The following is a 17523-nucleotide window of genomic DNA, read 5'->3' on the forward strand; positions in this document are numbered from 1 at the left end:
ATGGTCATGGCTTCTCCCAAAGAATCTTGGGAGCTGTAGTTTCTAAAAGATGCTGAGAACCCTATTAGGAGACCCCTATCCCCCTCACAGAGCTACTGTTCTTGGAGTGATTTAACAACCAATCTCTCTTTCTATGGAACTCTGGGAATTGTAGCTCTGTGAAGGGAATAGGGGTCTCCTAATAGGGTTCTCGGCACCCTTTAGAAACTACAGCTCCCAGGATTCTTTGTGAAAAGCCATGACTGTTTAAAGTGGCAAGGTACTGCTTTAAATGTAGAGTGCAGATGGGGCCTAATCTGAGGGATGGCAAACATTTCGCCTTCAACATTTGCATTTCCTCAAAATCTGCAATACAGTAAGCTCACAACTTACACAAGGGTTACATTCTGGGGATCGTGCCTAGAGCCAAAACTGCATATACAGTTGTACCTTAGAAGTCGAATGGAATCCGTTCTAGAAGTCTGTTCAAATTCTGAAACATTCAGAAACCAAAGTGCGGCTTCTGATTGGCTGCAGGAAGCTCCTGCAGCCAATCGGAAGCTGCAGAAGCCCCATCGGAAGTTTGGCTTCCAAAAGAACGTTCGAAAACCAAAAGCACTCACTTCCGGTTTTTGATGTATATTTTTTGCCACAAGCAAAAATTTGAATGCACACAAGTTAATGCACATAGGTTGCAGGCTTCCTATAAAATTCTCAGCTCAAAAGCTGCTACAAAATATGGATCTTGGGCTAAAATACATATAGAAATGCATATACTAAGCTAAAATGGTATTGCTGTGTATTTTGAGATGAGATACTACTTAAATCTGAATTTCTGTGCAATTTATATTAAAATGCTGCAAATTATTTTTTTATTTATTTAAAAGCATTAAATAAAAACCAGTTAATATTTTAAAAAATCTCTAAGTGGTGCTCAGTCTAAAAAAATAAAAATTAAAACATCAAAAACGAAAGATAACCTAGAAGACTCAAACACATGAAACAGGGTCCCTGCTCCAAGTGGAAAAAAATGTGGAATAGACTTAAGAATCAACACATGGAAAATGGGGCTGGAAGTAGACGGACCCATTCATTCCTAATTCAGAATGGCTTTGAACACATTATTTCAGTAATCTTACATTAGCCATGCAAGGTAGTCTAATATTACCACCCTCATACTGCTGATGGAGCTGCAACTTAAGTTACGTCATATGCGCCATGTAACTGCATTGTACAACATTCTCACATCTACAACTGTGCAAACCAGCCCTAATTATGAGAAAATTCCAGGTTCCAAGTGACGCATGTGTATGGGAAAGTCCCCCCCCCACAAACTGTCCCTTCTCAACACACAAACACTTAGATGTCGAACAACATCTAAGGAGAGCAGCAGAAAAGATGGTTGCTTTATTAGACCCTTGTGAATCCCAATTATAACATTTCCGAAAGTCATCGTGCTTCTCTTTCAACTTGGGCTGCTGCACTGCTTCCGCTGTAAAACATGACAGTTCCGTTTTACATCGGAGCTCCACCAATGTTCTCTCCATCTCCGCATTTATAGTCACTTGGCATGTGCCGTGCTCTCCTGCATATTAACAAGCTCAAGAGAAGGATGCATTGTAAGAACCTGTAGTTCCTTCATCTCGGGTGCATTTGGGGGCAGGATCGATCCAGAATGACTATTATTATTTGCTTAAAATCAAAACCTTATGTGCATTCGAAGAGGGGTGTGTGGCTCGGTGCAGGCTCATCCCACTCCTAGAATTAGTGTGCCCTGAAGCAGTGGCGTAACGTGGGTTGTCAGCACCCGGGGCAAGGCAAGTAATTTGCGCCCCCTAACCCATGGATTTCCACCCCCTAACCCATGGATTTGCGCCCCCTAATACTAACGCCGGGGACGCAGGTGGCGCTGTGGGGTAAAGCCTCAGCGCCTAGGACTTGCCGATCGAAAGGTCGCGGTTCGAATCCCTGCGGCGGGGTGCGCTCCCGCTGCTCGGTCCCAGCGCCTGCCAACCTAGCAGTTCGAAAGCACCTCCGGGTGCAAGTAGATAAATAGGGACCGCTTACCAGCGGGAAGGTAAACGGCGTTTCCGTGTGCGGCTCTGGCTCGCCAGAGCAGCGATGTCACGCTGGCCACGTGACCCGGAAGTGTCTCCGGACAGCGCTGGCCCCTGGCCTCTTGAGTGAGATGGGCGCACAACCCCAGAGTCTGTCAAGACTGGCCCGTACGGGCAGGGGTACCTTTACCTTTACCTTTAATACTAACGCCCAGATGTTGCGCCCGGTGCGGCCGGGCCCCCCTGCACCCCCATGCTACGCCACTGCCCTGAAGCACCGCCCCACTGCCTGTGGGTGCCCAGGAGAAGATGGTCTATGTCATGTTCAGGCCCCTTCCACATGGAGTCTCTACGAAGCTGAAGTATTGCCAATGTGGCTGGAGAAATGGCCAAGTCAACAGTAGCTAACTTTTTTGGGTCCGTGGGCCAAAACCAACAGGAGGGGCTGTTGTGGGCTCCACTTGCATACAGACTGCAATGGGCCACCAGGAGCCACCTAGGGCAGCTGTGGGGCTTGCTGATGGAGAGACAAGTTTGCAGCTAGACAAGTGGGACATTTCTCCTTTCTGGAGTGGGGCCAGATAAGGAAGAACTGGGGAGAGATGCAGAGTTCTAGTAGAGCAAAAGCCCAGCAGGGAGAAGGTGCTGGGAAGGATCTCAAGGGGTTCCACAGGGCCTGTGGTGATATCTCCAACTGTAGGTAAAGGTAAAGGACCATTAAGTCCAGTCAAAGGCGACTATGGGGTTGTGGCGCTCATCTCACTTTTAGGCAGAGGGTGCTGGCATTTGTCCACAGACAGCTTTCCAGGTCATGTGGCCAGCATGACTAAACCGTTTCTGGCGCAACAGAACTCTGTGATGGAAACCAGAGCACACACAAATGCCATTCACCTTCCCGCCACAGTGGTACCTATTTATCTACTTGCAGTGGCGTGCTTTCAAACTACTAGGTTGCCAAGAGCTGGGGCAAAGCAATGGGAGTTTACCCCATTGCAGAGATTCAAACTGCTGACCTTCTGATTGGCAAACCCAAGAGACTCAGTGGTTTAGACCACATCGCCACCCGCATCCAAGTATACCCAACAAAGAGTCAGTGTGGTGTAGTGGTTAAGAGTGGTAGATTTGTAATCTGGGGAACCGGGTTCGCTTCCCCGCTCCTCCACATGCAGCTGCTGGGTGACCTTGGACTAGTCACACTTCTCTGAAGTCTCTCAGCCTCACTCACCTCACAGAGTGTTTGTTGTGGGGGAGGAAGGGAAAGGAGAATGTTAGCTGCTTTGAGACTCCTTTGGGTAGTGATAAAGCGGGATATCAAATCCAAACTCTTCTATCATGAAAGCAGAGCTATCTACTGAAAACATTAATTGTTCATTGCTGCTGCCTCTCGGACATGGGGAGTGGTCATTACAGCACTGCTGGAATAATACACTCTTGGAAATGTTACTTTTCTATTAACTCCCCACAGCTCCAAGCAACAATATAGATGGCTATTACTAATCTTGACAACCCCGCAACCCACTGCCACCTGTGCCTTAATTTTGCATTTTTATGTATATTGTATTTAAGAATACAATATACATAAATTCAGAGGAGTCACATGGAAGTTAATGCACTAAGATAGCCCCAGCTAACTTGTGACCTTCCACCATCCCTGACTATGTATATAATAGAAAACAGAATTTCCCCCCTTACATATCGCTCTCTTACATTTTCTAGAGTTGGTCCTGCTTTTGCATATGCAACAGAATCCCTCCTGTGAGGGAGGCTCAGAGGAGGATGACAGGAGACAGGGCCTTTTCAGTTGCGGCTCCCCATTTGTGGAACGCCCTCCCCAGTGAGGCATGCCTGGAGCTTCCACTGACACCTTTTCCATGCCAGATGAAAAACTAACTTTCTGGCCTGCTCATTGTTGGATTGCAATTTTATTGTTTGCTCTTAGTTGTGACGCCAAAGCAATTTCATGTGTTCTCTTTCTTTAAATGTATTTTTACCTGTGCTTGTGCTCTTAAACATGTTTTACATTGCTTGTGCACATTTTGTTTGTGTAACAAGCAACAAACGAGCTGTAACAACAACAACAACAACCATTTCTTAGCACCTGAAAGGAAGGCTGCCAACATCTTCCAAGCTATTTCCCTGCATTCTCTGATGTTGACTCTGTGCAGAGACTGAATCGAGATTGCCCCAAGGTAGTGTAAACCTGATTTATCCTAAATGAAAGAGGCAGCCTGTAGACAAAAGGAATGCCTCTGAGGCTGTCGCACCATTGTCCCTTGCACCAAGCTTAATAAATTTTGCACATAGATTAGAATCACTTGCAAGATTCTTTACTAACACCACTTGGCATGCATTTCGGGGGCTTAGTGCGTCCTTGGGAAAATGAATGGTACTTGCTGTGCTAATGCATCAATGGGTACACGGTGCCAAAATGACCCAACGCCTTTCTCTAGCACTGCTAGAATCTGGGTGCTTGAATTCTTTGGCGCCGGCAGTGGCATATCTGGTTACACACCAGCCATTTCTAAGAACAGGATGTCACCGACAAATGTAATAAGGAAGGGAGGCCAAGTCAATGGGTTAGATTTGACATGGACAAGGTGTCAAAGTCAAGCTCACACAATGGAGCTTTCCACTTCCCTCCTCCTGCCATCAAGAGGGTTGGTGCAGGCGATGAAGCAGACCAGCCACAGCGGACTGTGTAGAAGGGGCTGCAGGGAGAATCGAGAATCCACTGATATTAGGCAAAGGAGACTTTTGCTCCACTGACCTAAGATTGGAGACCTTTAGATTGGAACAACCTATGGGCAACCACCTCCAAAAATTAACATCAACCTGCATTAGAGAAAATTATTTTAAGTTAATACATGGATGGATGTGGGTGGCGATGTGGTCTAAACCACTGAGCCTCTTGGGTTGGGCTGGCCCATTGGAAGGGCAGTGGTTTGAATCCGCACAGAAGAGTGAGCTCTAGTTGCTCTGTCCCAGCTCCTGCCAACCTAGCAACCTACTGATATATCACAATGTCTGTAACCTGAAGCGCATGTAACCTGAAGCGTATGTAACCTGAGGTACCACTGTATATTGCCAAATCAAAAATTATGAAACCGATATCGCAATACAGTGGTACCTCGGGTTACATACGCTTCAGGTTACAGACTCCGCTAACCCAGAAATAGTGCTTCAGGTTAAGAACTTTGCTTCAGGATAAGAACAGACATTGGGCTCCGGCGGCACCAGGAGGCCCCATTAGCTAAAGTGGTGCTTCAGGTTAAGAACAGTTTCAGGTTAAGAACGGACCTCCAGAACGAATTAAGTACTTAACCTGAGGTACCACTGTACAGATTTCAAACTAGTTTTGGGTGATATATTAATATATCACCCAGCCCTAATGAGGAGTCCTTGCCTGTAGTTGGGTGCTTCTCTGGATTGGCTGGGTTTCCACCTGGAGTTTAAGGCTTTCCCTCAAACTTGGGACACATTCCTCCTTGATGTCAGAGGCCGAACTCGCCCTGGGTGCAGATGGCCCCTCCTCAGCCTTGTCAAAGGATCCCAACTCCTCACCCCCCATATAGAGCTTGATCTACGGCTTGGTGTAAGCTGGGACCTTCTGTCCACCTCTGATGAGGAGTCTCCCAACTGAAACAGGACAACTTTCCACTGCAGCCCCAGAAGACAAAGCCTACAATGTTTGGTTGCCCCCTCCCCAACTTGTGGAAAACCTTTTTTGGGGGAAAGGGTATTGGAGGACTGCAGGGAAACAAAAGATTCATTGCACATGCATTGTTCAATACAGCTCAATGCATCAACCATGCACTAAATGGATGTTCTATTCATGATGAAGGGCCCACAGAACAAAGCCAGAAGTCTGTACTATACATTTAAAGCAGCCTCACTTTACGTAGTCTTGGCTTTCCCCCAAAAGAATCCTGGGAACTGTAGCTTGTTCAGGGTGGCTAGGAGACCCCTTTCCCCTGATACAGCCACAACTTGCAGAATAGAATAGCTGTTTCTTCCCAGGGAATTCTGGGAACTGTGGCTCTGTAAGGGGAACCGAAGCCTCTCTCTATTTTTTTTTAAAGGAGAGTTCATTTGCCTTCGATATTCTCAAAAAGGCATCTACACTGCTGCTTTGGTCATGCAGCAATTTATTTAAACTGCACTGATTTAATTGAAAGCCGGTTGATGAATCAACTAAATAATCTTTAATCGGCTGACAGCCTGACTATATATAATTCCCAAGTCAACCATTTCCGATGTACATTGCTTTCTCTCTCCCAATATAAAATTGAAATTCTGCTGACACTAGCGTCACCCAAATGGGCTTCTGTATTCCAATAAGGGAATCAGTTTGGCGGAAAATTTATTGACAGATGAAGACTTCTTTTTCCCTTTCCCTTTTTTTTTTAAAAAAAGAATAGGATAAAAAAGCTTTTATCTACACCGAAATAAAGTGATGTTCAAAAGGGAAATGACATAAGCCGCAGAAGCAATTAAATCAAAGTAGCAACAAGAAAATCAACACTGCAGTAATTTGGGGTGCCTCCTAAACCCCTCCCCCCGTAGGTGTATTCTGCAAACTGTCCTTAGCACCACAACAGTGAAAGTGGAGGATCTATACTGGGTGGTCCCCAGGCCATCCTACTTCATTAGCATTGTTGCTATCTGGAGGGGAACTCTTGCACTCAAAGTGCAACAAAAGTGGGTCAAAACAAACTAACTGGCACATTTGGTGATAAGAACATAAGACGGGCCTCCTGGGTCCGGCCAATGGCCTGTCTAGTCCAGCATCCTGATCTCACAGGGGCCAAGCAGATGACTTAGACAAGCGGTTCTCAACTGTGGGTCCCCAAATGTTGTTGGATTACAACTTCCATCATCCCTGAGCTCTGACCTTGCTAGCTAGGGATGATGGGAGTTGTAGTCCAACAACATCTTGGGACCCACAGGTTGAGAACATCTGACTTAAAGCATGGGTCGTCAAACTAAGGCCCACGGGCCAGAACAGGCCCAATTGCCTTCTGGATCCAGCCCGCAGATGGTCCGGGAATCGCTGCGTGAACTGCCATCCCAAAACGTCTGCTGGAGCCAATGGCATTGAAAGGTGGATCGTGTTACAACTGTCCTGATATTATTACCAGTATTTCAGTATGAACACACAAGGGACAGCCTGCTGTCTGTATAACAATGGATATAATCCAACAGACTCTAAAGTTCTGGCTGTAATGCCCACTGAAATAATGTCCACTGTAATGCCCACTGAAATAAACAGAAACTGTGGGAATGAAAAGTGTTTCTGAAGTCTGAGGAAGTGCTTACATTATAAAGTGCAAAGAATACAGTCATACCTCTTCTTGTGAACACTTCATGTTGCGAACCTGTTTTTTTCGGGTTAAAAACACGGCAAACCCGGAAGTGTTTACTTCTGGGTTTTGCCGTGTGCGCTTCACACATGCACAGAAGTGTTCTGCATGCTTCGCACATGTGCAGAAGTGTTCTGCATGGTTCGTGCATGCGCAGAAGCGCTCTATCGCACTTCGCACATGTGCAGAAGCGCTGCTCTGGTTATGTACTTTTCAGGGTGCGAAGGGCACCCCGGAATAGATCGTGTCTGCAACCAGAGGTACTGCTTATGTCCAGGAAAGCAGAGCGGGGTGTATGTACTTGGACCACTGCCCCTCATGGGTCCCTGCCCCACTCAGCCCCCTTTGCCTGCATGGTGGCACCATAGGGAGGGGAAGAGGTGGCAAGAATGGCAGGCAGCTGACTTGATTCATTTCTATGCTGCTTTTCAGTCGAATGAAACACAAAGTGGCTTCCAGACAATAGCTAACAACAGTGTGATTGAACGCAATAAAACATCACAAATACAGCATAAATCATATTGAATAATTAATTGAATAATTAACAAATCACCAGAGAAGGAATTAGCATCTATAAAACACAAAGCAACAGAGCAACAAAACTGGGAACTCAAAAATCCAGGGAGGAATTTCACGCAAGCCTCCCGACCACAGACCCAAGAATTCATGTGCTCATGCGCCACATCAAATGCAATGCTCTTTTTAGGGTGGCTTGCCATAGGCTGGTTCAGGTATGCATGCTCCCAACTGATATACTTGCAATGCTTCTATATCAGCATCCAATATGTATTCACCAAAACTATTTTTCCCTTCCTTCCTTCCTTCCTTCCTTCCTTCCTTCCTTCCTTCCTCTCTCTCTCTCTCTCTCTCTCTCTCTCTCTCTCTCTCTCTCTCTCTCTTTTTCTTTCTCTTTCAAAAACGATGACTCACAAAGCAGTTTACACACACACACACACACACACACACACACACACACACTAACTACAGGAAGAAAACTGTCCTGTAGTTTATTTTTCACAACACCTGAATAGCTCAGCTGGTTAGAGCATGGTGCTGATAACGCCACGGTTGCAGGTTCGATCCTCGTAAGGGACAGCTGGGTTGGACTAGATGATCCTCAGGGTCCCTTCCAACTCTACAATTCTATGATTCATGTTTGAAATTTGGTGGCTGTTGGGTTTTTTTGGGGGGGTGAGTGGGGTTTTTTTTAGCACAGGCAGATTGACAGTGCAATCCTAGGCTTAAACTTCCCCACTGAGTTCAACTCGACTTACTCCCAGGAAAGTGTGTATGTGATATGGAACACTTCTTTCTTTTCTAAAAGTCAAAGGCAAAACCAATATTATATAATCTTCAATATCATCTGCTGAAGCATAGGTAGAGACCCTGTGTCCCTCTGGTTGTTGCTGGACTCCAGTTCCCACCAGCCCCTGACAGCACAGCGAACAGGAGTTGTAGTCCAAGAATATCTGGAACGCCACAGGTTTCCCATCTGTGTTCAAGCATTTTCTGGACTATACCTCATCAAGCTCTAGTTTGGGGGGGGGGGGGAATTACATGTCTGAATGCTCCACAGACTGCAGGGGGTTCAGTGATGTGTCATCAGTGGGCTAGGGGGACTAGGCTAGCCTCGTAAATGTTCACATGGCACCTCTTTCTCAAAGCTTGGGGAACTTCAGCCTGGCTTAGAGAGGGAGGTGCGATGCTCACACGTCCCCCCCTACCCCAATCGTCCTCGTGAGCTGTTCCCTTTTGAAAAATTTCACTGCACTCCACTGAGGGGATTTGTCACCATGCAGCAAACTAGCAAGGCAAGGAAAAGGTCCTTTCAAGAGCAGTAGAAAAATGCAGGAATCCCACTCAAACAGACCCATTGGTTGGAAGCCACGGACTGATTAGTTGCTGAGTCATTAGTTATTAAAGGGAGTACATGGATGTATAAATTGTTCTTCAGAACTTGTGGATGAGCCATAAGTTCTTTTAATTTTGCAGGTACTTTAATGCGTTTTTTACATTTCCCCGTCTTTCAATTACTTTGTTTTATCTGCTGTTACTTGTCCTAAGCCGTTGGGAACAAGGCAAGTTGAAAAACCCGAATAAAAATGTTTCATTTCTCTCTCACTCTCCCCGCCCCCCCCCCCATTTTAGCACAGGGGAAGACAAAGAGGTTTGATAAAATGATGTGCAGAAGAGAGGAAATTGATAAGAGTGGTTTCTATCCCTTTCATAACGCTAGAATTCAAGGAGTGTGTGTCCGCCAATGAAACAGATTGGCAGGAGATGTAAATCAGAGAGAGAAGTGCTTCTTCACACAATGCAAAATTAATTTATGAAATCAGCTACTATAAGATGTGGCTGCCAACTCAGATAGCTTCAAAAGGGGAGTAGACAAATCGGTGGAGAATAATGCTACACGCAGCTCCTCATCAGGATGGAGATATACTGTCTCCAGGACAGAAAAGCTACAAAGTGTTATGACAATGTTACATGCCCTCACTTGCATGACTCTAGCCAAAAGGAAACACAGTGGTACCTTGGTTTACAAACTTAATCCATTCCAGAAGTCCATTCTTAAACCAAAGTGTTCTTAAACCAAGGTGTGCTTTCCCATAGCAGCGGAGGACTCAATTTACAAATGGAACACACTCAACAGGAAGCGGAACATGTTCTGCTTCCAAGGCAAAGTTCACAAACCAAAACACCTACTTCCGGGTTTGCAGTGTTCTTAATCCAAATTGTTCATAAACTAAGCTGTTCTTAAACCAAGGGACCACTGTAAGGCTTTGCAAACAAATAGGGAAGAAGGTAAAAGTAAAGGACCCCTGGATGGTTAAGTCCAGTCAAAGGCGACTATGGGGTGTGGCGCTCATCTCGCTTTCAGGCCAAGGGAGCTGGCGTTTGTCCACAGACAGCTTTCTGGGTCACGTGGCCAACATGACTAAACCGCCTCTGGCGCAACGGGACACTGTGATGGAAACCAGAGCGCACAGAAACGATGTTTACCTTCCTGCCACAGCGGTACCTATTTATCTACTTGAACTGGCATGCTTTTGAACTGCTAGCTTGGCAGAAGCTGGGACAGAGCAATGGGAGCTCACCTCATTGTGAGGATTCAAACCGCCAACCTTCTGATCTGCAAGCCCAAGCAGTTCAGTGGTTTAGACCACAGCGCCACCCACGTCCGGCCTGAAAATCAGCAGACATTTGGCCCAGTCCTAGCCTATCAGCAGGCAAGGTGCAGCAACTCCTTTTTTTTTTTTTTGCACAGACCACTGTTCCATCTAGCTCAATATAGCTGACACTGACCGGCAGCAGCTCTCCAGGTCTCAGGCAGGAATTCTTCCGAGCCCTAATTGGAGAGACCAGTGACTGAACCTTTTGCAATCAAGGCAGATGTTCAGCCCCTGAGCTGCGTCCCTGAAAAAGAGTGCACCTCCTCTCCCAGACTGTCTCTGCTCAAAATCCTGAAGATATTTAATAATTATCCTGGCCATGATAGGAGGCATGTGGTTACAGCGCTATAATCACACCCTAGGGCTAAAAGTGTCTGAATCTTCAGAAGTGCCATTTCCTAATAAAGAACACACACCCTTGAACTTGTTTTACTGCTGCAATTAACATTCTTTAATGCACAGCAAAGGGCGAGGTGCCCGGTGGGGGGAGAGTTTTAATTGTTTCAGGTTCTGTTTTGCAAGAGGGGGGGGGGAAAGGATAAAAGTAATGGGATTCGCTCTGATACAATATGGTATATTATTATGTTTCTTGTGCTGCAAAGTTTCCTTTCTCGTTTTCCAGGCCTTTTGCCTAATTGCAAATAAGGTTGCAGAACATTCTGAATTGTAATCACAGAATGATAAAAGTTGGAAGGGTCCATGGGGGTCATTTAGTCCAAACCCCTGCAATGCAGGAATCTTTTGCCCACTGTGGGCTTTGAACCCACAACCATGAGATTAAGAGTCTCATGCTCTACCAATTGAGCTATGTTGGAGAAGGAGTCTCGCATTGCTAGAATAGCCAGGTTCAAGCCCTACAAAGCAGAGGTGGGGAAGTTAATTTCTCTACCCACCTCTGGCTGATTTCGACAGGTGTCCAGGACCACCCACCTGCCAATTACCTGATGTCGCAATGACACCAGGCAACTGACAGCTGTCAGAATACCCCAAAACTGAAAAGCAGGCCAGTCTCTACACAAAAAGGGTGGCGGTGGATATAAATCTGGATATGAGAAGGGGAAATACTGAAAAACCAGGGCGGGGGGCAGCATGTTGACCTTCTAGGGTACTCTGCAAGTGACTTTAAGGTAGGCAACCTCAAGCAAAAAGACATCCAAAGGGAGACTGTCATGTGAAAGCGCTGAATGACAAATATAAGAAGAAGTTCATTGCTATCACTTCTCCTCTGAGTTTATTTTATTTTATAAAAACCCAACCATGCCTATATATAGTCATATTCATACTTGCCTAAACCAGAGTTTCCCAAACTTAGGTCTCCAGCTGTTTTTGGACTACAACTCCCATCATCCCTAGCTAGCAGGACCCAGTGGTCAGGGAGCATGGGAACTGTAGTCCAAAACCAGCCAGAGACCCAAGTTTGAGAAACCCTGGTCTAAACTGAAGGAGCGTCTCCACCCCCATCATTCAGTCCAGACACTAAGGTCCAGCGCCAAGGGCCTGCGAGAAGTGAGGTTACAGGGAACCAGGCAGAGGGCCTTCTCGGTAGTGGCACCCTCCCATCAGATGTCAAGGAAATAAACAACAATTTTACTTCTAAAAGACAACTGAAGGCGGCCCTGTTCAGGGAAGTTTTTAATGTCTGACGCTCTCTTGTTTTTAATATTTGGTTGGAAGCTGCCCAGTGTGGCTGGGGAAACCCAGCCAGATGGGCAGGGTATAAATTATTATTATTATTATTATTATTATTATTATTATTAACCTCCTCTCCCCCTTCCCAAAGGATGAACTGCTTGAACATTCCGAGTCTTGCATTCCAAGTCCCACAGCAGGCAGAGAAATGGAAGAACTTGGGATAGCGCTTCCTACAGCCGATGAAATGGACAGTAGCTGACGAAAGCTCGGGTCATGATAACTGTACGAGCCTTCAAGGTGCCCCAAGGCTCTTTGGCGTTTTTGCTGCGAGAGGTTAACAAAGGTACCCTCCTGGAAAAGCGAACAACCCAACTTTGAGACATGCACAGCATCACCGGGAGGAGCAGCCAAGGGATGTGTGGACTAGGAGAGGGATGATGCATGAGGAAGGGCAGAGGGTACCACTTTTGATGCACTGTGTTAGCTTTAAGCAGCCCTTGGAGAAGTTATGCTGCCTCCAGGAAGGCTTGCAGTGCTGTTTATCAGCAAGAGGTGGTGACGGCAGAGGCGGGTTAACAGGGACAAGGAAACAGTCACTTAAACGAAGCTATATGCAGCCTGGTGGTGGTATCTAGAGGCGGCAGGAAAAAGCGGTCCTAAATTTTTGACAGGAAAGCATAGGGGGGACTGTTTAGCATGTCAGTGGCATCGCAGCCTGCTGTGCGAGGGGGCCTGTAAGGCGTGCAGCCATCAGTGCAGGATGTGGCCTTGCAATTCACAGAACCAGGGGGAGATGGGGTACAAAGAATACATGCAAGTCCTGTTTAGCAAACAAAATAGGTTCCCTGGAAATTGTTCGTTAAGTGAGTGTTTGCATAATGAGTCCACGATTCCTATGGGAATGTTTCTAATTCGTGATTTTTTTTGCTGTCTCTCTCCCGCCTAAAATGGCTGCGTTTAGCATCCAGGTCTGTGGTTCACTGTGGTATCGAGTTCAGTCCAGATTTTGTAACTGGTTGGGCTGCACTCTGACCAGAGATGGGGAAACTGTGGCCCTCCAGATATTGTTAGTCATCCATGGCTAAGGATTGGGGATGACAGGAACTAACAGCATGGGGAGAGCTTTGAGTTTCCCCATCCCTGGCACCTGCAAACAGCACATGGTGGAAATACTGATTTGCCACAACTGTGCGCAGCTAATTAAGGGCTCTAAAATTGTCACCGCAAAGCACACTTTCAATTAAAATAGCCAATCGATACTTGAACGTCAGCCCGGATTGGCACAGATGGCAGCTACATCCCTTGGCAGGTCGGTTGTAGCCTGCTAAGAACTGCCCTGTCCATATCTTCTTGGTTTGGAGCTTCCAGAGCAAGGATCTCATGAAAGGCCTGGAGTCTAATCAATCATTCTTCCTTTTTCATTCATCTGAATGACTTATATGCCGCTTAACAGTCCACGCAGACTGCAACCGTAAAACCGCAAGCAAAAAGCCGGCACAGAAGATAAAAACCGTGATTGAAACCCACCAAAAGGTTCAGTAAGATATCAAAACAGAAATACTGAAATTATGTCTGTGGGATGTTGCAACACTCCAAAGGCAAGACATAACAAGAACTTAAAGAGTATTTGCAGTGCTAGGCCAGGTGCACAGCTCGAGACTTTTGGCGTCTGCTGCTGGTTTCAAAAACTGCACATTTCCAGGGCAAAAACAACCTGTCCCACTCCAACTGTCCCTAATCAGCAGAGGCAAGTTTTCCTGACCCTCAAGAATCACTGCAAGTTGTGGACCTGCTGTTCCTCTCTCCCACTCAATGCTCCCAGATTCTTGGGATGTTCATGTGCTGCCCCTCCTCCCATTTATATATAAAAGCCTTTCTATACCGCCATTTTTTAAAAGAATACAAATAAAAACATAGATAATCACTATAGTGACTGGCTAATTAATATAAAAAATTGCAGAGCTGCAAAGGCATCCTCGCTTTTTATAATAACAATAACAATAATAATGAGTTCTACTAACCTATCGGGACGTGGGTGGTGCTGTGGGTTAAACCACAGAGCCTAGGACTTGCCGATCAGAATCCCTGTGCCGGGGTGAGCTCCCGTTGCTCAGTCCCTGCTCCTGCCAACCTAGCAGTTTGAAAGCACGTCAAGGTGCAAGTAGGTAAATAGGTACCGCTCTGGCGGGAAGGTAAACAGCGTTTCCGTGCACTGCTCTGGTTTGCCAGAAGTGGCTTAGTCATGCTGGCCACATGACCCGGAAGCTGTACACCGGCTCCCTTGGCCAATAAAGCGAGATGAGCGCTGCAACCCCAGAGTCGGCCATGACTGGACCTAATGGTCAGGGGTCCCTTTACCTTTACTAACCTATACTCAAATTACAGGGGAAGGGCTGGAGATTCCAGACTCCTACCAATTGATATGAATGCTTGTTTTTTTTGGGGGGGGAGGGGACAAAGAGCTTTATTTTGTTAAAAATTGGTGGGGGTCGGGAGGTGGGGCTTATGCAAAACCTCCTACTTCCTTTCCCCTCCCATATTCTGAGCACTGCCCTGGTCCTTAACACAATTTGTTGGAGAACAAAGCCCTCAGGTGTGAAGGCGGCTTCTCTATGGATCTTTGTGCAACATGGATGGATGCTTGGGGGGGTGGAGTCAGAGTGTGTGATGCTGGGGCAAGTGCTAGGCAACATGCCCCATCTCCTGAATAGGGATTAAATTCCCTTGATTTGCAAGGACTTTACTTCAGCTAATCTTTCAGCTTCAGTTTACAGCTTTCCACTTGCAGAGGGTTGGGCTAGATGACCCCTGGGTTCCCTCCTGACTCTACAATTCTATGAGCTTTCACCTGCTATGATTCAGTGCGGTAATTAACGCCAGCAATTGCTAGTAAAACTACCTGACTTGGCATTTGCAGATACAGGCATCAACTTTTCCCTGCTTCCAGGGCTGCTGATCACTGAAAACAATCTCTCAAATCTCTTTCCATGCCGCATGTCCCTAGCTGAAAGAACAGCAGGAGATTTTTTTTAAATGGCATAATAGATGTGGAAAAGCTGGGCGGTGGGAGTGGGGGAGAGATTACCCACCCCCCCATCATGCTTTGCATTATTTATACGCGGAGATCTACTGGCACAACAGGCAGAAAATATTGTGGGCTTCTACGATGATAAATATATTCATTATGAGGAAGACATTCAGAAAATACACCGCGTGTCACCGAAGGAATTTAATCACCACCTGGAAGATGTATGCATGCGCCCAGATTTACGGGAAGAAAAAATCGGTTATGATGAGATGTTTCCTCCGATAAATTCAACTTATAAAACAATCCCGATGCATCTCCAATTACGAAAATACCTGTGTTGACTGATCCGTCGGTAGAGGCAGAATTGGAGCTTGCTAATCGGGAGGAAATGCCTGCCTTTTTTTTGCTTTGGTTTTAACGGCATCAAATAAATCACAGGCCTGGCCAATGTTGAATCTAAAAGACTAGCTATATAAAGCATTTGGGAACAGCAATTAAAAATGGAAAGGGGTAAGGAGCAGTATGTTATAGGTCAGCAGAAGTAGAGCAAGGAAGAGCCAGTAGCGAAGTACCTTACATGCAGAAGGTCCTAAATTCAATCCTCAATGGTATTTCCAGGCAGGGCTGGGAGAAGATTCCTGCCTGAAACCTTGGACAGCTGCTGCCAGTCAGTGTAGACAATACTGGCCGCGATGGACCAATGGTCTGACTATGGATAAGGTAAGCTTCCTATGCTCCCAACTGCAGGTGCCTTAACCATACAGAAACTAAGAGAAGGATAATATGTGACTTGGAAACTGGGATTAATCCAGAATGTGGCTGCCAGACTGGTGACTGGGAGCGGCCGCGGGAACCATATAACACTGGCCCTAAAAGATCTACATCAGCTCCCAGTATGTTTCCGTGCACAATTCAAAGTGTTGGTGCTGACCTTTAAAGCCCTCAGTGGCTTTGGCCTTGTATACCTGAAAGAGTGCCTCCAATCCCATCATCCAGCCACTGAAGTCCAGCTTTGAGGGCCTTCTGGTGGTTCCCTCACTGCGAGAAGTGAAGTGGCAAGGAACCAGGCAGAGGGCCTTCTCAGTTGTGGCACTCATATTGTGGCATGCCCTCCTATCGGATGTCAAACAAATAAATACAGTGGTACCTCAGGTTACAAATGCTTCAGGTTACAAACACTTCAGGTTACAGACTCCACTAACCCAGAAGTAGTACCTCGGGTTAAGAACTTTGCTTCAGGATGAGAACAGAAATCACGTAGAGGCAGCGGGAGGCCCCATTAGCTAAAGTGGTGTTTCAGGTTAAGAACAGTTTCAGGTTAAGAACGGACCTCTGGAACGAATTAAGTTCTTAACCAGAGGTACCACTGTAACTTTATGACTTTTAGAAGACATCTGAAGGCAGCGCTGTACAGGGAGGTTTAAATGTCTGCTGCTAGCTAGGCTCAATGACGAGCCCTCGCTCATGCAATTGCAATTAGCCAGTCCTTTCCACCGCTTGTGTTGGAGTCATATCCCAGTTTGTTTCCTCAACCTAAGATACTGAGTACACTAAGGAGTGAAATAGGCTCCATGAAGTAGGAGTCTTGAGTCTTTAGGATGTTGGCCAGGGCTTCAACAGGAGCGCCAGTCATATCAGCCAGAAAATCCCCCAGAGCTGTCTGAAAACCCACTGGGTCCATCTGCAAAGGGAAAAAGGTGCTGAAAGCCGAAATCGCAACAGGAAATGATCTGACCATGCCAAGGGGCTGATTTGAATATCCTCCACTTTCAGACCACCCTCTTCCTGCCCAGTTGAGAAAACGAAGTCCGAAGTGTGGACTGCCACATCCATTGGGCCAGTGACATGTTGGGACAGCCCCATGGTCATCAGGGCAGCTACAAAGCCCTCAGCCACCACAGAAGTGGTTCTCAGTGTTTATATATAACAACACAAAAGCTTATTCTGGCATCAAGAAGCCTATAAATTAGTAATAAATATCATCACCACAATCATTTCATGCAAAAACACCTATAAAAGTCAAACATGAATAAGCTACCATGGACTGAGGTTTCCTGTCACCACATGCTGCTGTTAAAAGCACTAAATAAATTGACTCATTGTCAGGTTCAGGCTTTTATAATGCAAGCAAAATCAATTTCTTTAAAGAGCCAAGCAGAGTCTGAAACTCTTAACAAGAACCTTCAGCTTTAAATTGGAGGGATAGCAGAATTACAAGCACCCCAATTCATCCACCTGCACCCCGAAGCAACTGAGGGCAGACGTGAAATTCATCAAAGTTGCAACAGATGGCT

The 17523-nt window shown here is 46.2% G+C and overlaps 1 protein-coding gene across 1 annotated transcript in view; it reads right to left on the reverse strand.

The window, feature by feature from the left end:
- The window catches only part of FAM20C (FAM20C golgi associated secretory pathway kinase), a 97613-nt gene that overhangs the window by 18799 nt on the left and 61291 nt on the right, over positions 1-17523 (reverse strand). The gene's annotated exons all lie outside the window — the stretch shown is intronic.

Source organism: Podarcis gaigeae, assembly GCF_964106915.1.
Source record: "Podarcis gaigeae genome assembly, chromosome: 14".
Classification (NCBI taxonomy): Eukaryota; Metazoa; Chordata; class Lepidosauria; order Squamata; family Lacertidae; genus Podarcis; species Podarcis gaigeae.